This window comes from Lactuca serriola, chromosome 4 (assembly GCF_051521515.1).
Source record: "Lactuca serriola cultivar US96UC23 chromosome 4, Lser_US96UC23_V15, whole genome shotgun sequence".
Classification (NCBI taxonomy): domain Eukaryota; kingdom Viridiplantae; phylum Streptophyta; class Magnoliopsida; order Asterales; family Asteraceae; genus Lactuca; species Lactuca serriola.
The window spans coordinates 232,289,809-232,315,118 of record NC_136411.1 but is presented as its reverse complement, the minus strand read 5'-3'; positions in this window follow the sequence as shown (position 1 = coordinate 232,315,118).

The window sequence follows — 25,310 nt, the reverse complement described above, 5'->3', positions numbered from 1 at the left end:
TCACGTGGGTGTTTTTTCTCAGGTTGAAATCTGAAGTTGCTCAGACGATGATTGATTTTATCAAAAAGATTGAAGTTAGTCTGAAGAAGAATGTGCGAAAAATTAAAAGTGATAATGGTTCTGAGTTTAAAAATCAAATTCTTGACAATTTTCTCACAAGCAAAGGCATTTCGCATAATTTCTCATCACCATATACACCACAACAAAATGGTGTAGTTGAAAGAAGAAATCGATCTCTATGCGAAGCTGCCAGAACAATGTTGACATATGCAAATCTACCTCAATATCTTTGGGCAGAAGCTGTGTCCACAGCATGTTTTACTCAAAATCGATCATTCATTCATCGAAGATTTAATGTTACTCCATATGAAATAATCAATAATCAGAAACCTAATGTAAAATTTTTCCATGTTTTTGGTTGCAGGTGCTTTATCATGAATCTAAAAGATAATTTGTCCAAGTTTCAAGCTAAAGCTGATGAAGGCATCTTTTTAGGATATTCACAAAATTCAGTTGCATACAGAGTGCTCAACAAACGAACAAGAAAAATTGAAGAAACGTTTAATTTAACATTTAATGATTACTATCTTAAACAAATTGATAGTAAATTTGAGAATAAATCAATACTTGTAGATTCTCATAATCCAATTGATAATTCTGAAATCAATGATTTTGATTATGACTTGATTTTTGGGATTCCTGACAGGGCCATTAATGCAGAACGTAATGCTCCTGATAATCAAACATCAGAATCTTCAAAACATACTGATGAATCAACAATAACTTGTGAAAGCACATCAAATATTCACAAGGAACAAGAACATCCAGTTGAGGGGGAGCCTTCGCAAAATCAACAAGAATATCCAGTTGAGGGGGAGCCTTCACAAACTCAACAAGAACATCAAGTTGAGGGGGAGCATTTACAAAATCAACAAGAATATCAAGATATAGATCATGTTGAGGGGGAGCATGATGAAACAGAGACAATTAATCTTGATAATAATGACGAATTTCATGAGGTTAATGATAATTTTTCTGTTGCAGGATCTGAAAATGAAGATATGTTTGAAGATGCACCATTAGAATTTGATCCTAATTATCCACCACTTTAGAAATGGACAAGAAATCATCCAAAAGAACAGGTAATTGGAAATCTACAAGAAGGTGTGTTGACTAGAGCTCAACTTCGTGCAAAAAATGAGGTACTGAATGCGAACCAAGAACTTTGCATGTTTAATGTTTTTATTTCGAAAATAGAACCAAAAACTGTCAAGAATGCTATGGAACACTCAGATTGGGTTGTTGCTATGCAATCTGAATTGGCAGAATTTGAACGAAACAAGGTTTGGAGATTAGTTTCTAAACCCTCTGATGTTTCAATTGTTGGTTTAAAATGGATTTTTAAAAATAAAACCGACAAAGATGGCAATATTATTCAAAATAAAGCAAGATTAGTGGTAAAAGGTTATTCGCAACAAGAAGGTATTGACTATGAAGAAACATTTGCACCGGTTGCAAGACTTGAAGCAGTTCGCATATTTTTAGCCTATGCAGCTCACAAAGATTTTGATGTTTATCAAATGGATGTTAAATGTGCATTCTTAAATGGAAAACTCGAAGAAACAGTGTATGTTGAACAACCACCGGGGTTTGTAAACAGTGAGTTTCCTAATCATGTTTATATCCTTGACAAAGCTGTATATGGGTTAAAACAAGCACCAAGGGCCTGGTACGCAACACTTACAAATTTCTTGAAATAATCTAAATTTAAACAAGGTTCAGTTGACCCCACATTATTTCGCAAGAAAGTTGGGTGTCATCTAATGCTTGTTCAAATTTATGTTGATGATATTATCTTTGGTTCAACTGATCCAGCATTGTTAATTGAATTTGAATATTTAATGAAAAGTCAGTTTGAAATGAGCATGATGGGAAAAATTAATAATTTTCTCGGTTTAAATATAAGGCAGAACAGAGAAGGAATCTTAATCAATCAAGAAAAATATACGAAGAACTTGCTTGAAAAGTTTGGAATGCTTAATAGCACAAAGCTCAGAGTACCTATGGCAGTAGGAACAAGACTAACTCCTTCGTTAGATGCTCCTGCTGTTGATCTGACACTGTATCGTAGCATGATAGGGTCTTTATTGTACTTAACTGCAAGTAGACCTGATATTATGTTTTCGGTTTGTTGTTGTGCTAGATTTCAAGCCAATCCAAGAGAGCCTCATTTGACTGCAGTGAAAAATATTTTTCGATATCTCAAGGGTACTGTTTCTTTAGGACTATGGTATCTTGCGAAAACAGGATTCTTCATTCAAGCTTTTTCAGACTCCGATCTAGGAGGATGTACTTTGGACATAAAAAGTACAACTGGTGGATGTCAACTTTTGGATGGAAAGTTAGTGAGTTGGCAATCAAAGAAACAAACTTGTGTGGCTATATCAACTATTGAGGCTGAATACATATATGCAGCTGCTTGTACTTCGCAAATTATCTGGATTCAGTGTCAACTTCGTGATTATGCAATCAACATGAAAAAGATTCCTTTGTAGTGTGATTCGCAAAGTGCAATTCGCATTTGTCACAATCCAGTACAACACTCAAAGACAAAACACATTGCTCTTCGATATCATTTTATTAAAGATCATGTGGAAGATGGAAATATTGAAATTCATTTTGTCAAAACAACTGAACAACTTGCTGATATTTTTACAAAACCTCTTGATGAAAAATCCTTTGTTCGAATTTTAGCAGGTTTGGGGATGATTAATGCGAATTCAATTTTGTCAACACAAGAATAAAAGCTTTGTTCAGCAGTCAAGAGTCGAAATCATTCAGAGGTTACTGTTCATTCAGAACGCTTCGCATGACTTCGCAACCACAGTTTTTTCGCATCTGGTTCCAAAATACTAAGGTAAGGTTTAATGTTTTCTTTATGAAAAATTAAAAAAAAAAAAAAAAAAAAAAAAAAAAAAAAAAACCAAAAAGATTTTATTTTTTTAAAAAAATTGAAAATCCAAAAAGATTTGATTTTTTTAAAATTGAAAATCCAAAAAGATTTTATTTTTTAAAAAAAAAAAAATTTAAAAATTCAAAAAGATTTTTTTTGTTCTTTAAATTTGAAAAATTAAAAATACAAATAGAGTTTAATTGTTTTGGTTTTTACGTTTCTTGAAAATTTTCAAAATCACAAAAATATTTTTTTGTTCTTTAAACTGGGTGTTGAGAATTTGATACAGGGATACAATGCGAAGAGGTCATACATTTATGTTTTTATGGGAAGGTATTCATTTGATACAGGGAACTAGTTAGGCTGTCCCTAGAAGCATGCTGCTGTATGTAGACCTCAAGCCTCGAATGATTCTATGTGTGGAAAATTAAAGCCTTGATGAAATAATCACATGAACATTTCTAACCATCAAGGCTTGTATTCACATAAATCAACAAGAGCTACCTTACTCTTCTCATATGAGTTAAGAGTTTTTTGTTTTGTCCACATCATAACAAAGGTACACTTTGCGTCTTAACCAATCTTTTTAAACCAAAATGTTCTTCAAATTCAACAAATTTTTTGAAAAGGATTTGTCCTTGAGGTCTTTGATAAAACCAATCAAAACCTAGACATTTCAAAACTCTGTGTTTAAGATCTAACATCATGAGACGGTGATGGAAGTGAAACCCAAAAATCATAAACCTTTAAGGAATTGACGGGGAACTTTGTTCCAGATTTTTACGAAACCTTTGTTTCAGTATCAACAATTTCGAAACTTCAAATCATATTCAATTCGCATGCGTGGTCTTGATCAAATATTTACAACCAAGAATATTTATTACCCAACAAGATCCAAATCAAATTTTCCTTGAATATGATTTCAGTGTAAGTTTCATTTGCAAATTCTTGTCATGATAAATATTTTCACAAGCCAACTTGTCACTGACTACACTGGTCAAACAAGTCATTTCATTTACAATTTCTCACCTTATGTTAAGGCTGATATGTAATGAAATTTCAAACCAACCCAACATAAACTTTAAAAGAAGCCCTTCGAAACTTCTTTACAAGTATTCGATTGTAATTCATGGGAAAATACACAAGCTGTTGATTATCTCTCTTGATAATTAACGAAGCAACCTTTGCCTAGGGTTTTAACTGCATTCATGTCAAAATAAATTTTTGACATCACTACATTCCAAACATTTCTTGTTTCTTATCTTATTTCATTGACACAATGCACACACGAAATCCTTGAGGTTCTGAGTAAAACCAAGTCAGACTGATGATTTCGCAAGTCTAGCATATGACTTCGCTTTAAATCCCAAAAGTGAAAGAGCCTTGCTTCCATGCGAAGGGTTTTATCGGTTCGTATTCTATAACGGTTACTTGACAGGTTGTCTACTAAAACTGGTTGGTATTCTATCTGCTTTTCAAGGCGATGTGACAGTTACTTTTTACTGCATCATGATCTTTTATAGTAATGATCCGAGATTCAAGGTGCCACATCGGATTACATTAAATGCATCCCGCTTTAATTTCAAATCCAAGTTTGAGTAACCTATAAAAGGGGCAAGAAGAACACTGTGTACGGTTACGCAAACAAGAATACTCACAAACCCTCAAAGCATTCATCTTGATTCTCGACTTCAAATCTCTATCAAATCCTACAATGGCAGTCACAAACTCAAACACTGATGAGGTCCTTTCTTAATCCCTCATGAAGATTCAAAGCACAAACTATCAGGTTGATCCCAAGGTATCCGCTTACCCAGAAGAATTGAAGATGCTCATTGTGGCTTTGAAACGATCACCGTTGTCAACTGCCATGTTCCGATCCTTCCCAGTTCCAATGATCTGGTTATCTCATGCTGCATCCACGGCTTCCTACAATCACACGGCGGATGTGATTACATTCAACCTCGTCAATAACAAGAGGGTGAAACTGTCCAATAACTTGTTCGTGGAGTTCTTGGAGATTCCCAACAACCCACCTTTTGTGAAACCGGTGAATTCACAGATTATCCACATGTTTAACGAAATGGGTCATCAACCGGAGTTGGAGAAGATCAGTGAGTTCCGGAAGTCGGGATTGCCTTGTATTTGGAATTTTCTATTTGGAATTTTCCTCAGATGTCTTACAGGAAGATCTGTTGGTCTTGATAGAGGAAGAGTGTAATGGGTATATACTATGACATCAATGTTGACTATGCGACTCAACTGTGGAAGGAATTCGTAAAAAGTCTTGAAAACACGAATTCGGAGAAGGGGATATCATGTGTTAGGTACTGGAGTCTGATCTTAGAGAAAGTTTATGAAAAAGAAGCAATTCCGGTTGAAGCAGATGTCGAAGTGGCTGAGTTTTCACTTTACCAATTTCCAAAAGTGGTAGAAGATGATGAGGCCATATTTACCAAGGTAGCTCGCATTCCGGATGCGATGCTTCGCAAAGTGTCTCCTACTCACAAAGTGTTGGTGAGGTATTTGCGAACCATTGACACGGCTGATCAGTCGGGTGTCTTACCGGATGTTGCTTCTCCATCCAAGAAGAAGAAGGGGAGTAAGAAACCTGCGAAGGGTTCACCTTCGTCAACTGTTCAAAAAGAAGAGGTGCAGAAAGATGTTTTACCCTCCAAATCTGGAGTGTTAAAACAAATTCGCAAAGCGGAAGTGAGTAGTAAGGGGGTTACTATTCGCAGCATTCCAGCACCCGTTTCTCCTGGGCAGAAAAGACAAAGGGCGGAAGATGTTGCGAAGAATATGCAACGAACCCTAGAAAAGAAGAGGAAGCTGGTGATTCGCAATGAATCATCAGACGACGAAGTTGTCCCTGAAACTCCACCTATTTCTCTACCTGTCACCACCATGGTAACCGTGTCTCTACCTATTTCTCAACCTTCGCAAAGTACACCAATTATTTCTCAAACTCAACTACTCGAAATAGATCATACCAAATCAATTACTGAGGAGGTACCTATTTCGGATACGGTTGTCAACGTATCTGATACGAGGGCACCTATCCCGAGTGTTGCATCCACACTACCCATCACCACCACTTCATCCATATTTGACCATGCCCTTCAGAACCCATTCACCACACTTTTCCCATCCCATTCACCTAAAACTCCTATACCTTCGCAACAAATGTCAGATCCAGAAGTCGAAGGAGGTGCTTTTGGTGGTATCCTTGATGACATTTCCTTTGATTCTGATGAAGAAGAAATTCCTGATCATATGCTGATGACAGGAAAACAGTTCAAAATCCTTAATCAAAAATTGAAGACCATTATTCAATCACAAGCTGATTTAGGGAGAATGTCTTCGATTTCAGCAATGGAGGTGGATATAATGATTAAAGGGGCTGAGAAACGCATTTTGGAGAAAGTTGATCAGTCTGACAAGAATAACGAACTCCGAGTACAAGCTCAAGGGAATTATTTCACGACGACCCTTCAAGATCTTAAAGCTACAAATAAAGAAAGACATCTTCTTTTTATTCAAGATGTAAAGAAAGTTCGTGAAGACGTCAATTTCAAAATTCAAGAGTTGAAGTCTGACATTGAGAAGGAACTATAAGCAGTAAACACTCGACAGGAAGATCTTCACAAGCAGGTTGTGGAAATTTTGTCGCAAATCCACAAACTCAACAACACTCCTGTTGCTGCTGATCAAAACGCTACTACCATGGAGAAGTTTGATATCCTGATCAAATTGGTCACGGAGCTCAAATCCGCAGTTTCGCAATCTTCTACTTCGCAAATCATTACTCCAGAATTTTTGTCTCTAAAGATTAACACTTTAGAACAAGCTATTCAGAAGGCTCTAGCTCCGATATCGAACTTTAGTTCTTTACTTCCGAAGGGTGCTCCACCTGTTTTCACAGGGGTGCAAGGGGGAGAGAAGAGTCGAAGTAAAGAAGTCGATGCGAAAACAGTGGGGAAGGTCATTTCAACTCAACTGGTTGCAAGTATTCCAATCCCTACCAAACCGATTTCTTCAACAACAATTATTACAAAAACAATTTCTAAAGGAATTGTTATTGGAGGAAACAAAGGAGGTTCGAGTTCTCAACCTCAGAAGGATGTATCAGGGAAGGGAAAGGGCATCCTTTATGAAAAATTGAAAGAGGAGGTAAAAGCTGATGCTGAAGCAGAACTAGAAAGGATGAGACAGGTCCAAAGCATAATGCGACAACGTGCAAGTGATCCTCCTTCAATGAACAAAGGCGATCCTGCGAAGCTTTACTCTTACGGAACGATAGAGTCTAAAGTAGTAGGAAGGGAGGTGTACGAGTTCGAGAAGAAGCCAAAACGAAGTTATGACACTACGAACTCAGATCACTGTCAGCTGGACTTCCCTATAAACGAAATGTTGTTCATCACAGCACAGTACAAGATCAGTGAGAAGTTTGATAATCCAGATGACTACACTCATATGAAAATCAGATTTCATGCTGTTCTTGCGAAGAATCCTGATGAAGTCTGGTCCCTGATGAAGATCAAGAAGGTGCTCATGATAAAGAAAGATGTTCTGTTCGAAAACATGCTTCAGAACTTTTGATACTTTGTCATCAGGGCAGACAATAAACAATATGACTTCACTATTGCTGACTTCCCACTGATGAACTGCAATGATCTTATTCAAGTAGCTTTGATTCTGAAGCACATGGAAGAGAACAAGCTTAAAGGCTCAGAGACTGATGTTTTCAAAGTCGGGTTTGCACATGTAAAGACTTTCAATGACAACTACTTCGATTGTCTAGCACTGACTGATGAGGAGTTGGCGAATGTGCTTGGAAGAGAAGTGAAGGTTCCATGGGAAGATACTTTGACACAATCAGCATTGTCAAAGTATGTAGTTGGTGAGATTTGCCTTAAACCTTTTGGCATGGTGTTTTCGGGAAGAGACACTAAGGGCAAACCAAAGAAGTTCTTGTTCAAAGCTTCAGAAATCGAAAGATACAATTCTTCGCAATATACGCACTTCATTGTACGTATTAATAATTTCAAGAAAAACAACGAAGGTGACAAGAAGGACTTGAAGAAGGTGATCTCCTGGTATGGAGAAGTGCGAAGAACAATTCACTCTGCAATTCAAAGCTTATAAGTTGAATTGTATCGACTGTTTACAAAGGGGGAGATTGTAGGTGTTAAGTTGTAAAAGTCGAATAGTGTCTTGTAATTATTCGCATTTTATATGTATTTTACTAAGTCAATGTTAAATGCGAAGTACTGCATGCGAAGTTTCAATGTATTAGACTTAGTATACTTTTTGTAAGTTCCCTATAAATAGGGACGTAGGCTGAAAGTAGAAGAGAGAATCGAAACACAAAAACTCTCTTTAGCCTATTCTGTAATCAGTCTTAATGAAATGAGATCTGATTAATATTTACTTCGTGTGTTCTTTATCTTTCTTCATTCAAATCTATTGTTTTACATCTTAATACTCGATAACAATTTTCTTCAAATCGAACACCTTGAACCCGCCGTTGTTGCCGGACCGTACCCGGCGACGGGATCTCGGTCGGGATTCTGGATTTTCCGGAGGCGGTGGCTAGGTTTTGGGCCACGTAGCCGGAGTAAGAAACAATGAATCTGATCGCCATACACGCAATTTTGATTAACAACAAAAAGATTTGGGGAATCAAAGGGTAAGATTAGAACAAGAAGGGAAGAATCGGGAGCTGAAAATTGGCGAAAATGATGAAATCGAAAAACCCCAAAGCTGAAAACAACCTGAGATTTCCTCCGGGAAGCGATGGAGAGATCTCAAGGGTGTGGAGACGAAAGAGACTTCCGGTGAAAAACATTGTGGGTAGGTCTGTGTTCAAAATTGATAGATTTTTTTTTCAAAATTGATAGGGGGTTGTGATTCTTTAGGCTTCAAAATTGATAGATTTTTTTTCGATTCTTTCAAGTTTGAATCAGAAAATGAGAAAGAGTTAGGGAAATCAAGAGTGCAATGCTTGTCCTTGTTAGGTTGAAGATGAAAGATAGATAGAAGATAGAAAAAAAAAGGCGGGTTTTGAAAATTTTGGGGATTTCATTTCCCCCCTTGTATACTAAAAGCGTGTTTCATTAAAATTATAAAGCGACAGGTACAGACGACGCGCGTTTAAGATAAAGCGCCCTCCGTGTTTTTAATTTTTTTCTTGAGACACTAAATTAATGGCACGCAATAAAGCGTGACGTAAATCCTTAAATTTTTTGGAGAGATGACACTATTTTAAGGGCACGTCCTTTTGCGTATCGTTAATTATCGCATGTCGTAAAAAGCACGCCATTAAAGGTCTTTTTCTAGTAGTGTGATCAAATGGAATTTGCTAGGGATTCATCACCACAAAATTTTCTAGGAGATCATCAAACAGAATTTCCTAAGGATTAAGCACCACGGAATTTGCTACGGAATCACGACTACGGAATGTACGAGGGAATAGCCACCATGGAATTTACTAGGGAATGACCACCACGGAATTTACTAGGGAATCACCACCATGGAATTTTCTATGGATTCATCACCACGGAATTTGCTAGGGAATGACCACCACCGAATGTGCTAGGGAATCACCGCCACAAAATTTGCTAGGGAATCACCACCATCGAATTTGTGATGGAATAACTACCACAGATTGTGCGATGGAATCCTACTACCGGATACCACTTACCACGAATTTCATTTTGTTGTCAAATTTGTGACGAAATTATCTTTTCCGTTGCAAACCCTCGCTACGGCATTTTTAGGGACTGAAATAGGTCATTGCAAATACCATCTCTAGTCGTCATTTGCAACGGAATTTTAGCTTTTAGCAACGGATTCCTTCCGTAGCAAAATCGTGTTTTTCTTGTAGTGTACAAAACATCAAAATGTAATCTTATCACATTATGTATTAAGAATATACAAATAGGAACTTAATAGAGTTAGATAATGGACTTACCTAACGAAAATTCAAACGCTTTGACTTTAGTATCCTTGTGATCCTTCAGGTGGATATGGCAGCTTCGCATCCAATGCCCCTTCTCTTGACAGTAGAAACAAGAAGAATCTTTTGAATGGCACACGGGACAATCTTAGACTTAGCCTGTCTCTTTTCCATTTGGTCAAACGGTTTCACCTTAGCCAATCCCTTTCCATTGGGAAGAGAAAACTTTTCTTGGCTTCCAATGTCGCCATTGTCAATGTCCATGGATGTTTGGGAAGTAGATCTTCCAATCAAGTTTGCTTTACCAATGCTCCAAATCATTATTGATTCAGAAGCAATAAGCAAATAATTAACATTGATAAGGGTCATGTCGTAGTCTATCACATAGTAGTTTTTAGCAAACTGACCATATGAATCAGGAAGTGAATAAAGATCCAAGTCAACAGCCAGCTTTCTTGGGAACACAACACCCAACATTCCCAGCGTGTAAATATGCAACTTCATCTTCAAGATGTGAGCATATATAAACTTTCCATATTCGTGTTTATTTGCTAATACGGCTTTAGTGACCTTGAACTCTTCAAGTTGACGAACATGTGGGTCAGGGAGAACTATTGGAGGAGGTGGAGGAACTGAAGTATGATATTTTGGAATATCATCTTCATGTGGAAAGCTTTTTTCAAAAGATTCGGGAAGACCATAGTTGTCCGAAGTAGACATCTACAAGAGAGAAATTCAAGTTAGTTGATTTAATCCTTAATATAACACCCAAATAAAATATTAAGGCTAGGACCTGACACAATAATTCACAATTCGGAAGATGGATGCTGTAATCCAATTGTAAACTATTTTTCGGTAGGTAAATAGCGATTTACCAATTCCACCACGAAAAAAGAAATTTTAAACGAATTAGGTTTTAAATGAAACTCCTAGATCTTTTGAGATTCATTGAACTTTTTCAATGGCATGTTTAATCTCGATTATGCCCTTCAATTTTGTGACTGGGATACCGAGGACTACATCAAGGTGTGAATGACCATGCAAATTATTTTGGTACTCTCGATGTCATTAATCACCTAACCAATGTGACGGTTAACCACACATTCTCAATTGATCAATTATAACTTACAAGAAACCCATTGCCATCCTTCATTAGTCCACCTTAGTGTGTCGGTTAACCACACACTCCACTAACTGACCAATAAGGTGCAATGTGTGCAATTTCATGGGTTAGCGTCAAATTCACATTTTTCCTAAAGAAACTAAGATTGGGAATTTATAAAGTGTTTAGTTACTTTGTATTTCTGTATACTTTTAATGAGGATTTAAGTTACTATCAAACTTGTTCGGCTAACGACCCTCCACTAGTCAAGGGTGTGGTGGGTAAGAGTGGATACGCAATGGCGGTCCTTTTACATGTCGCTTCCTTAAACACCCCTTATATACCAGATTCATGAATGAGGCCTAATAATGGTAATACTGACTTTTTACTTATACATATATAATGTATTAAACTTTAAGTTTATATAGTATAAGGATGTATTTTATACTTTTAAAATACTAGGTGGTTTAATCTATTAATAAATTAAACTTTTAATTTAATTAACTTTAAACCATATGATAATGGATTTATTAACTTTCTCTTTTAATTAAACATTTAATCAATTTAATAAAGTCCATAAGAGTGTAATTTGAACTATTCAAAGGAAACATCAAGGTTCTAAATACAAGATTCAAAATTAAAACTATTTAATTAATTTTTTAAGTTACGAACCCAAGAGTTGGACCTTTTCAAATTACTAGGTTTTTAGAATTCAATGTTTCATAAATAAGACTTTTTAATTTCCAAAACTTGAGGGCAAGTTTTGTAGCTCTTGAAAACCTTTTGAATTCCAAACTTGATGGCATGTTTTGTAAGTCTTCAAGAATTTTTGAATTCCAAAAGTTGATGACAAGTTTTGTAACTCTCTAAAGCCATTTAGATCAAATTTTAAACTAATAAAATAATCATATATTTTATCTCTTACTAATTTGACCTAGTCTAACTTAAATAGCAAGACAATTTAAATCCAATAATAAAATTCATCAGTTTGTTATCTTAAAATCTGTTAATTGTCTTTTAATTGGATGAGGATAATCATCACCAAATCAGAAAAAATGAATTTTATGATACAAAAAAGTTTGTGGTAATGATCCTAATCCAATTCTAGCCAAAAAACTCGAAAAACTACAAACAATGGATCCTATTCGTAGAGTTCATGGCATGGACTCGACGAGTTCATCACATATGATCCAACTCGTCGAGTTCCGTTATGGGACTCGACTATTCCAGCGGTCAGTGGCCAAAAATCATATTTTTTCAGCTTTGAAAATCAAACAATTGCATCAATATAACAAAAAACACTGTAGGCTCTGATACCACTTATGGGTTTTATATACTATAACACTCCTATGGTGCACATACATTCGTAATGCTTTGAATCTAAGTTTTCTCTAGTTATACATGCAATTTTTACTATCCAAAGCATAAAGCCTAACTAGCAACCCAAAATGGACCATGCTACTCTCGGGTCAAGTACATACCAATAATAGTTATGGGCTTAGACATCTAATCCAACAAAAAACAACATGCATGATGTAAATGGTGAAGTCCCATGACCAAAACCTAAGTCAAAATCAACATAACGCACTTTTCTACAAATTTTGGTGGAAAATCGCCACATACACCCTAAGTTTTCTTTTAGAAACGACTATTGAACATTTTAAACTCAAGAATGGTCTTCAAACCAACATACATGTAATGATCTTCAAGCTAAGATGTTAGATGATCAAAGTTTGTTGCTAAAAGTTTTCAAAGATGTTCATAAAGGATTTGTGATGGGTTTTAGCCATAAGAAAATCCTATGTGTTCATGCAACCCTAATGCTTGGATCTAGGTTTCTCTATTATACATGCTATTCATCCAAGATTTTAAACCCTAAATCTAGCATACAAGTAATCATATTAACATAAGAATGGGTTTATAGATATTAGCTTGATTGTTATGTAGCAATAACAATCACAATTCCTCCTTGAAATGACTTTATAAAGCTTAGAGTCACAAATGTCACTCCTCTAATGGTTCACAAACACCAAGAGTAAGAGGATGAAGAAGAGAAGAGAAGGAGCTGCCCAAAAACGTGTGGAAACCCTAACCAATTAGTTCACCACGTTTTTGAGGCTTAAGGGTACTATTTATACATGAAGGTTATTAGGGTTTTAAACTAGGAAACCCTAATTTGGATGCTTAGGCTCTAAGCAACCCATGGACCCTTCCTTAAAAGCCCTTGGATGATTTCTAATGGGTTCCCCATAGAATTCGTCCAACCTTAAATAATAAGGTAATCCATAGCTCAATTGCAATTATCTTATAATTACAATTCCAGTCCCTTAAGTTTAATTAAACTCTTTTAGCCACAAACTTAATTCTTATTAAATCTTGACTAATATGAATTAAACAATATGATTTATCCTTTAATATATTATTCTCATAATATATTAATAAATCATATTTAATCCTTTCTCTCCATAATTCATCCTATCAAGTTGCTTTGGTGAAGGCAACCCAAAAGGACCATGCACCATTGGGTCAAGCACATACCAAAATAGTCATGGAGTTATACACTAATCCAACAATTTGTTCACAAATAAATATCTAATACAGCTTTTCTGTTCAAATCCGATTTTTCCCAGAATCCAAAAAACAAAATAAGATGATCTGTAAATTTTTAGAAAATAAATCATTTTCTCAATTTATTGTAATTTTTGCAAGAAAATAGAGCAATAATTCATATAAAATACTTTTTGCGGTCAACAAATTCTGGAAAATTTCTGATATTACCAATGCCCTGAGTAAAGACATTCCATGAAATTTCATCCATTTATGAAATTGTCTTCTGTTGATTTCGAATTTATTTTTCTTGAAGAGAAATAAATACAAAAATTAAGTTATAGATGTCGAAAGCCATATTTAATAATTTTCACAGCTTATGGACATTATAAATACTACACACACAAATTTACATATTTTTCCATGAGTATTTCTTATTTTTTCCGATTTAATGAAGGTTTAATGGGTTAATGTAACATACATGTTCTGAAATTGTGTATTTTTATTATTAAAAGTGAATAAAATTGAATGTTGAGTTCTAACAGACACTTTTTACTAGAAATGAAGTAAAACTATGTTTAGAATCACTCATAAAATATTGGAAGTCTTATGAGATTCCAATTAATAGCCAAATAATGAAAATTTAGCGAAAATATAAAATTTTAAATAAGTAAAATTTTATTATTTGATGTTGTAGAGAATCTCGTTAGAAACATTTAGGGAAAAACCTCGTCGAAATCCGAGTAATAACGAAGAAGTTATGACCAATCAAAGATTCGCGACAAAACCGACACGGCACTGAATGACGTAAAAAGTTAGTTTTTGATAAACTACTTTTTAGCCTTAGTAATCTAAATGAAAGATGTAGTATTCGTTAAACCGAGAAGTTCGATAAAAAGAACGCCAAAATCTGACTTCGTATAAGGAAGTTATGATTTTTCGAAGTTTCAGCTTCGTATTAGACAGCTAAAAACGCGAATTTTAGATCGAGTGATTTTTAGCCGACACAACCTAAACGAGAATTGAAGGTCTCGTCATTTGTAGTACAACGGTAAAAAGTCTGACGAAAACGGATGTCGGATGAAGAAGTTATGAATTTTTAACGGATTTACCTGTCCCGGTCTGTTAAAAATAATAATATAAAAATTAATTCAAAATTAGCCAACGAAGTCTAAACGAAAGTTGTAGAGCATAATTTTACCTACGCGTGCATATAAAGAACATCAAAAACGGAGCTGGTATGCGAAAGTTATGAATTTTAGAAGATTTTGGCTCAAAAACCGAGAAATAAGTGGATAATATCGGAAATTTTCGCATGGTCAACACTCAGCCACGTCACCTCGCATGCGAAGCTAACCTGTGTTCGTTGCTGATTGGTTCGAAGCCGCGGCCCAATGGCCTTCCGACACGCCTCGCTCCGTGTCACCCTTCCGAGCCTCGCACCTAGCCGCCTCGCATGTGCGACGTCTGGCGTCCGACCCTCGCATCCGAGCCAGCTGCCGCGTCCGAGCCTCGTTGTTGCGCCCTCTGCCTTCGCCTCCTGATGCCATATGTTCTTTCTTCCAGCGCACCATCCGAACCTCGGCCCTATAAAAGGGAGGGCTGCGAGATCTTCCGAGAAAATTTAGAAAATTGGCCCTTTTCACCCATTTTTCCATATTTTGACTATTATGACATCCCCTAAAGCCCGGTGTCAATTTTAACACCTGAAACACGCCCCGAAGTGCCGTGAAGCCCGAAAAATTTATCATTTCGGTTTTGAAGCTCTACCTTTTTAGAGTCCGGTTTTTAGCTAATTCTCCCGGTTTTCAACAAATAAAGCCATATTTGGAGTCGATAGGCTGCTCAAATTACTATTTTAACCCCCACGATTATTTTAAAGTGAGTTCAATATATAGGAACAATTGTATGTTATGTGTTATATGTTCTATGTGCTTTTCAGTGTTATTATTCTGAGTTATTTTCCCGTGTTATTTTTATTCGCTATTTTTAATAGCAAAGTTATACCTTTGACCATGTGATCAGTGAAAGGACTTAGATTCACGGTGGTACCGGTATGTAGCCTTTGCCCATATAGAACATGTCTCGTAAGAGAATGACTTCTATTTTATGGCATTGGCAGAAGCTTAGATAGGAATGGTATGTAGCCTCTGACCATGTAGAGCATGACTCCGTAAGAGAATGACCTCTATTCTATGGTTTTGGCAAATGGTTAGACATGGCTATAAGCCTGAAATCTACCAAAATGTTAATCAGAAATTATATGTCTTCTGTGCCATTTGGGCCAAAGCTTTGATGATGCCTATCAAGTATTGAAATCGTTATGTCTCATTGATCGTAAATCTTTGAATCGAATCTTGAGTTCATATTGAAAGCCTGACATATGATACGCATATGCTATTGTTGTTCTTTTTCCCTTTGCTTCTGTCATATTGGTATATATAAGGCATAAGATTATATTGTATCTATTTATTGAATTCACTAAGCGTTATCGCTTATCCCTCTAAATGTTTAACAATTGCAGGTGATGAGTATCCAATATAGTTTTATACTGCTGAAAGATTTAGAATACTTAATACTATTTCTCTGTATTTTAATGTTCAAGTATGTATATGAATTGTAGATTCCTGGGTAGATATAAAATGTAATAAAACTTAGTCGGTTTGTATCCAATCTTTTGTAATCACTTTATTAATATAAAATATTGTTTTATAAATATTCATGTAGCATGTTTTGAGGAAGTAACTTAAGAATAATGTTGGAATAGTATGAAAGTTTGGGTCTTTTAGAAATATGAAAGTTGGGGTCTTTCAATCATGGTATCAGAGCAGTGGTTTAAGTGAACTAAATTCCATGGATTGGTATTTTGACTTAAACTATTGGAAGTTCAATATATGAACTTAATCATTGTAAGTATATGGATACAAACCATAGGAAACACTTAATTGGGGTATTGGGTAGTGATAAACCCTAGTATTCTAAGATATTAAGTTACTTCAGAATTTTAAGAAAATTAGTTTAAGTGAACTAGAAATTTTGAGAATTTCTAAACTTAAACAGGAATTATTATGTAAAGATGATACGATATGTATCTGGTCTATTTTAGGTTGAATACCTAATGGAAACAAGCACTAGAATATTAAGAGGAGACATGCCTTATATTCTAATATGTGCTAAATGATAAATGAATATAGTATACCTTAGGTGGCTTGCCTTATTGCTATTATTTAAGAAAGTTTAAGGTCTGTTGCTGACCTTGGTTTAGAAAATTTTATGTTCAGAATTCTAAGAATTTTTGTAATAGAATTTTTCGAAGTGATAAAGAGACTTATGATAGTTGACATCGATAAGTTTATAAATAAACGTTCGCAAGATATCATAAAATAATAAGTATGAATTGTTCTCGTAATAAGTGTATTAATACCAATAGAGTGGTAACATACTTTTAAAGTATGTTTGATATATAATAACATCTTTGGAAGAAAGATGTGCGTTTGAAACACGTTTGGGCAAGATAAATGTGTTGGTGTAAATCCACGAAGTTGTTCTACCGTTGTTCAGATTGAAGCAGTGGTTGTTTAGAGAGTCGGAAGAACCGAAGATGGCGATCAATACTTCAATAGTATCTCAATTGATGTGGTACAAGATTAGAAGAATTAAATGAATATCAAAGGAAAGGCTAATGAAGTTTTTCAGACTCAATAGGCCAAGACCTTGTGATGTAGTATGTAGTTCAAGTAGTAATATTATACAGGATGCTCAGACTTAGTATTTAATAATATTGAGTGATGGCTAACTACTATCACATCCTTATAGAAGTTCCATTGTGTGGTAAGCCGACTTTAACATACAAGATTGGAATGGTGAATTGAGTCATTTTGTGGTAAATAGTTAAGCAACTTACTTGTCTACGTAAGGTAGAATGCTTAATTGAAGAAAAAATACACCCATAGTATCGTATGAGAAGAGATGTTGTAGTCAAGAATGACAGAGAACCAAGTTGAAGCTAGTAGAGCTTGCTGAGATGCAACTATGATGCAGACTTTTTAGGATAGACTCCTATGAAGTAGACTTAGACTTACTCAAATACAAGAATAACGATTTCAAGGAAGAATAATGAAATGAAAAAATGTTCATGATGGTTTGCGTGAGTTAGAAGATGATGCAGGTAGTAGAAGACCGTTTGTCTCCATACTGCTAGAGTAAATTTTGGAATAGTGTGTCTTGTAGAGTAGACACTACTCGAGAAAGAATTTATATCAAGAAATGGAAATAAAATTTCTACCGACCTATGGAAAAGTATTAGGATATATTAAAGCGAGCATGTGCATGAGAAGAATCCTAGAAGGAGAGTATAGGTAATCCAATATATGTTTGATAGAAACGTGAAAACCCTAGTTGAGTCTAGGAGAAACTGTTGTATGTATTTGTTTAAACACATTCATGTGTGATAAGTTGCTTTGTGAAAACTTTTGAATGGTGACTTGGGAACTGCGAGACAATACTTGGGACGGGTATGAGTAGGTGTGAATAGTAGTAGAGGCCTATACTACTAGAAGCACAAGACTCACACTTGGATTAGGAAAAAGTCACAAGGTTACCATGAAGCTAGAAAATGATTTCGTTTTATTCATGTGTGTCGTTACCTTCGTTTCGGTAGTGACTAAGAAAATAATTATCGTTCAAATCTTAATGTAATAAAGAATCGAGTCTAATTAGTATAAATCCGCGAAAGGAGTTGATTGGTTCAGAGAACCATGTCTTATATTGTGATAAAACTTCAGTAGGAATACTGAAGAAGTAAATGGTCGAGGTAGTCGATAGAAATATAACGATCTTCATTAAAGAATTGAGCAATCATTAGCTAAAGATGTGACTTGCTATGTGGTGTTACTGGCCACAATAAATGTTTTTGCCCTACTCTTACTAGTCAAATGGCAGGGAGTCAAGTTTCCGTTCAACAATCAAACAGTACTCCAACTAAAAAGGAGGAGGTGCCAAAAGCTAAAAGATATGTAGGTCCGAAAGCACGAATTAGAGATACGTAGTGCTATTCTTTCTGTTCCAAAGCATCTACGTGTTGATCAAACTCTTTTCATTTTCTTTATTACATCAGCTTGATTTATTTGATCTGATTCTAATACAAGAGTTTGGTTCGTTATGTGTCTTGTGTGTTATAAATAAAAATGTCATTAGAATAAAACCATTCAAAGTTGCTGTTATAGCAAAAGTAAAGACCTTATCGCGGGTTTAGTCTATAAACCAAGAAGGAGCAGGAGTCTGCAATGAGAATTGAGTTTTAACTCAAAGATTAGGATCGAAATCCCAATAGAGAATGATGAGCGGGTGCAGGTTTGAGCACCGCTAGTAATTAATAAGTTTGAAGAGTTTGACAATCGTTTGACAAACTAAAAGTTAAATATAGTACATTTTAGATTACCACAAAGGAAGTAAGTTAAAACTCGAATGTTGTGACTAGTAATTTTCTCGTAAACTCTAGATCTACTCACATCTTATTTGATTTCAATGCCTCAGATTCTTTCGTGCCTTATAAATTCGCATATTCTTTTCAAATTGCTTGTTACGCAATTGTCCAATCATTTCATATAGATAACATAGGAAATATATCATTACTTGCTGATAAAGCCTATAGAGTTAGTGTTATAGGAATTAAAAGTTATAATCTTCCTGCTAACCTAATTCCTATCTTTGATATTATTCTCGACATGGATTGGTTGCTAAAGAACCACGCAGAGCCCCTGTGCTACAAAGAGATGATATGCATCACTATCGAAAGGGAAGATTTTATTTATGTTTACGGTGAAAATAATAAATTTCTTTCTTAAAAACTTGTAAATTATGTCGAAGGGATATTCTACTTATCCGGCTTATACAGTTAATACCTTGAAAGAGGAGAAGAAAAATATGAATGATAACCTTTGGATAATTATCGACCGGCTGATGAAGAGTGCATATATTCTCGCTACACGTGAAACGACTCCATTGGAGAAATACGCGTAAGTTACTCAGACGAAATCATCGCGATACATGGTGTGCCACTAAAGATTTTTTTTCCGATCGTGATACTCGCTTCACTTCTCACTTTTGGGCGAGTATGAAGAGTGAACTGGGATCTCGAATTACTCCCAACACAACTTATCATCCTCAGACAAATGATCAGAAGAAGAGAGCAATCCAAACAGTAGATAATATACTGAAGGTATATAAAGTACTGTATGAGCGTAAATGTCATACTCAATTATGTTGGCGTGACGTAGATAATATCTGAAATGATTCAATACATCACTGACAAGATACAAATTTCTAGAGAAAGAATAAAAGCGACCCAGGATCGACAAATGTCCTATGCAGAAAAGAGGAGACGATCCATAGAATTCCGGGTGGATGATTTAGTAATACTGAAGGTATTTCATGAAAAGGCCTTATACTACTTTGGAAGAAAGAACGGGTGGTAAGCAAGCATACTGCTTGGAATTGCCTGAAGATTTGACAGATATTCATGAAGTGTTTCATGTGAGCTATATGTGTAAAGGTGTAAGCATATATGATGAAATGGTTCTATTATCAGAGGTGAAACTGGAGAATAAGTTAAGTATAAGAGATCATAAATGAAAGAACGACTAATCTACGTAATAAAGAAGTGAAGTTGGTGCTTCTCAAGTAGAAACACCATCGAGGCTCAAATTATACTTGGGAAAAGTAAGAATAAAATAAGAGTGAAGTATCCCTAATTGTTTTAATCGTTATGATTTCAGGGATGAAATCCTCAAAAGGAGGAGGTATTTGTAACATACACGTTCTGAAATTGTGTATTGTTATTATTAAAAGTGAATAAAATTGAGTTTTGAGTTCTAACAGATAGTTTTTACTAGAAATGAAGTAAAACTATGTTTAGAATCACTCATAAAATATTGGAAGTCTTATGAGATTCCAATTAATAGCCAAATAATGAAAATTTAGCGAAAATATAAAATTTGAAATAAGTAAAAATTTTATTATTTGATGTTTTAGAGAATCTCGTTAGAAACATTTAGGAGAAAACCTCGTCGAAATCTGAGTTATAACGAAGAAGTTATGACCAATCGAAGATTCGCGACAAAACCGACACGGCACCGAATGACGTAAAAAGTGAGTTTTTGATAAACTAATTTTTAGCCTTAGTAATCTAAATGAACATTGTAGTATTCGTTAAACCGAGAAGTTCGATAAAAAGAACGTCAAAATCTGACTTCGTATGAGGAAGTTATGATTTTTCGAAGTTTCAACTTAGCAGTAGACAACTAAAAACTCGAATTTTAGATCGAGTGATTTTTAGACGACATAACCTAAACGAGAATCGAAGGTCTCATGATTTGTAGTACAACGGTAAAAAGTCTGACGAAAACGCATGTCGGATGAAGAAGTTATGAATTTTTAACGGATTTACCTGTCCCGGTCTGTTAAAAATAATAACATAAAAATTAAGGTCAAAATTAGCCGACTAAGTCTAAACGAAAGTTGTAGAGCATATTTTTAGCTACGCGTGCATATAAAGAACGTCGAAAACGGAGCTGGTATGCGAAAGGTATGAATTTTAGAAGATTTTGTCTCAAAAACTGAGAAATAAGTGGATAATATCGGAAATTTTCGCATGGACAGCACTCAGCCACGTCACCTCGCATGCGAAGCTAACCCATGTCCTCCCCATGTTCGTCGTTGATTGGTCCGAAGCCGCCGCCCAATGGCCTTCCGACGCGCCTCGCTCCGTGTCACCCTTCCGAGCCTCGTACCTATCCGCCTCGCATGCACGACGTCTGACGTCCGACCCTCGCATCCGAGCCAGCTGCAGTATCCGAGCCTCGCTGTTGCGCCCTCTGCCTTCGCCTCCTGATGTAGCGTGTTCTTTCTGCCAGCGCACCATCCGAACCTCGGCCCTATAAAAGGAAGGGCTGCGAGATCTTCCGAGAAAATTTAGAAAATTGGCACTTTTCACCCATTTTTCCATATTTTGACTATTTTGACATCCCCCGAAGCCCCGGTGTCAATTTTAACACCCGAAACACGCCCTGAAGTGCCGTGAAGCCCGAAAAATTTATCATTTAAGTTTTGAAGCTCTACCTTTTTAGAGTCCGGTTTTTAGCTAATTCTCCTGGTTTTCAACAAATAAAGCCATATTTGGAGCCGATATGCTGCTCAAATTACTATTTTAACCCCCCAATTATTTTAAGGTGAGTTCAATATATAGGAACAATTGTATGTTATGTGTTATATGTGCTATGTGCTTTTCAGTGTTATTATTGTGTTATTTTTCTTCGCTATTTTTAATAGCAAAGTTATACCTTTGACCTTGTGATCAGTGAAAGGACTTAGATTCATGGTGGTACTGGTATGTAGCCTCTGGCCATATAGAAAATGTCTCGTAAGAGAATGACTTCTATTCTATGGCATTGGCAGAAGCTTAGATAGGAATGATATGTAGCCTCTGACCATGTAGAGCATGACTCCGTAAGAGAATGACCTCTATTCTATGGTATTGGCAAATGGTTAGACAGGGCTATAAGCCTAAATCTACCAAAATGTTAATCAGAAATTATATGTCTTCTGTGCTGTTTTGGCCAAAGCTTTATTGATGCATATCAAGTATTGAAATCATTATGTCTCATTGATCGTAAATCTTTGAATCAAATCTTGAGTTGATATTGAAAGCCTGACATATGATACGCATATGCTATTGTTGTTCTTGTTCCCTGTGCTTTTGTCATATTGGTATATATAAGGCATGAGATTATATTGTATCTATTTATTGAATTCACTAAGCGTTATCGTTTATCCCTCTCAATGTTTAACAATTGCAGGTGATGAGTATCCAATATAGTTTTATACTGCTAAAAGATTTAGAATAGTTAATACTATTTCTCTATATTTTAATGTTCAAGTATGTATATGAATAGTAGATTCCTGGGTAGATATAAAATGTAATAAAACTTAGTCAGTTTGTATCCAATCTTTTGTAATCACTTTATTAATATAAAATATTGTTTTCTAAATATTCATGTAGCATGTTTTGAGGAAGTAACTTAAGAATATTGTTGGAATAGTATGAAAGTTTGGGTCTTTCAGAAATATGAAAATTGGGATCTTTCAGTTAAATTGGTAATAAACAGGTACACTTGTCCTAAAATTATAAAACTCTACAAGAATATCTTATAATACATATTAATTGTGAATAAAAGGTTTAATAAACTTCTCTTACTGTTTATTAAATTTTCATGAATTAATGCTCATTTATGAGAATAAATAAGGGAAAATAGTTAACCTGTTCTAAAAATAATAATAAATTTCCATAACATCGTGTATTACAATGTAGCCACAAATAAAAAGGTTGGGTAGTTTTCTAAACAATTTAGTATTTATTTAATTTTTAATAGAATAAATACACAAAAATCATAAAAACAAGTTAAGTTGCTCAAAAACTAGTTTTGATATTTTTACTAGTCTGTATACATCAAATAATGATTTTACAAAATTTTTGAAGAATTGTTGAATCCTTTTGCTATTTATGCTATATTTCTTACATTAAATGCACATAAATCCAAAACTCAGACTCCATTATATGAAAATCAATTTTGATTATTTTCCTAGCTTATGTACACTTTATGTGAAGCTTACAAAATGTTTGGTAATTTTCCTTAATTGTTAGTAATTATTCATGAATTAATGTTTATTTAAGTAAATAAACAAAGAAAATATCTAAACTATTTGGAAACCAACATTTATATTTTTCCCAACTTTTATATATGTAATAACAGTAGAACAAAAAGTTTGGGAAAATTTTGAAACTGTTTTTTGTTTATCTCTATTTTGATAGAATAAATACACAAAAATCAGAAAAACCATGTTACACTTTTTGAAAATATAGTTTATTATTTTTCCCAGATTATATATGTTTCATATCAGTAGTGCACAAAGTTTGTGGTATTTTCTTAACTAATTGATATTTTTCATTAATTTATATCTAGCTAAAGAATTAAATATTGGAAAACGGTTATACATACTTAAAATCCATGAAAACATATCTGGAAAGCCTTTAATACTATTAGAACCAAAATCCAAAGTTTGGTAATTTTTATTAATTGTTAATATTTTTCATGATTTTATGATTATTCAGGAAATTAAATCAGTGAAAAATAGTTAGACAAATCGAAAATTCAAGAAAATTTATATTGCGATCTTTGACTTCTGTTAGAATTAAAATACAAAATTTGGAAAATTTTCGAATTAAATTGAGTTAGTTTTTGAGTAATTAATCATTGAAACACCACCTAAATTATTAAATTTTAACATTTCAATAATTGGTATTTCCACTAGAATTTGTTATACAACAAATTGATTCATAAAAATCTAAATTTCATAGAAAAATGTTTCTAACTTATCAATATCAAAATATTGACACAATATTGGTGTAATTCTATTGTAGAAGTTAAGTATGCTAGTGTTAGATTTCGATTAGAGTCTCACTAGTGTATACCAATATTGTAGGAATCAGTAGTGGTACGATTGCAACTTCGATCAAGGCATCATTTGAATCATATCAATGCATTGTGAGTATTCACGCATCCCCCTATTTTCGAATTTTATGTTTTGGGGTGGAAAAGCATGTCCGACAAACTATTTTTTGATCGTTGTATTAAAACTTATGTGTATCAAACTTGATTGTTATAATTGTAACGGGTTATCAATAATGAGTCTGTACGTAATCAAATTATGTTCTCTAATGACCTCTTGTTATTGAGACCTATTGATGAATATGATATTTTGGTTTTAGTATTCCTACTTGTTATTGTACATATTCATTTTATTACTTGTTGAATATGTTGGTTAGGGACCAACAAATTTAGATAGACATCTTTTATCATTATTAAATGTGACAACCATCAAAATTCGAGTCAGTTCTAGATTTGATTAAACTTAGTTGCACTTATAGGCACGAAATATACTAGACTTAGTAACTAGAAGCTAAGCTATAACCTATTAGAAACTTCGAAACAATTAGAAATAATGGATAGTGTACTTAGATTTTACATTGATACGTGACTTTTATAGTTATTTTAACTGTAACAACTATTCAAATTTGGGTCATTCCTTGACTTGAACACCTTTTCATGAATCTTATACGCACATCATGCACTTGACCTAGAAGTAGAAATTAGGTTAGAGTCTCATAGAAACTTAAGTCAAAGTTGAAACTAGGACTAGTATATCTGATTCCTCATATTCGCTTGAATCTCGAAACCACTACATAGAAATGTCAGTAAACTGATAAAAAAAATTAAAAACATTATTTATAACTTGAATAAGATTTATGAAACTCTAGAATAGTTTGAAGTCTCAAAATTTAACTAATTTTGATATCCAAAGACTTACAAACTCCTTAAAACCCTAAAAGCCTAAAAAAATTCTTAATTTTTATAAATCTAATATCAAAATTTATAAAAATGGTTATGAAACTTATAATAACATCATAGAAAAATTAAAATTTGGGAATACAATTAAGGAAGATATAAGTTAAAATATTCAACATATATGGTAATTATTAGTCCAAAAAAATCAAGAGTTTTATGGATAAAAACTTGGTTAAGTTGCATCTTTTATATATATTTGATATTTTTATAAAAGATTTAAATTTTATAAATAAAGAAGAGAAAGAAAGGGATATTACACCTCATAAATTTGGCCTCATCCCCCCA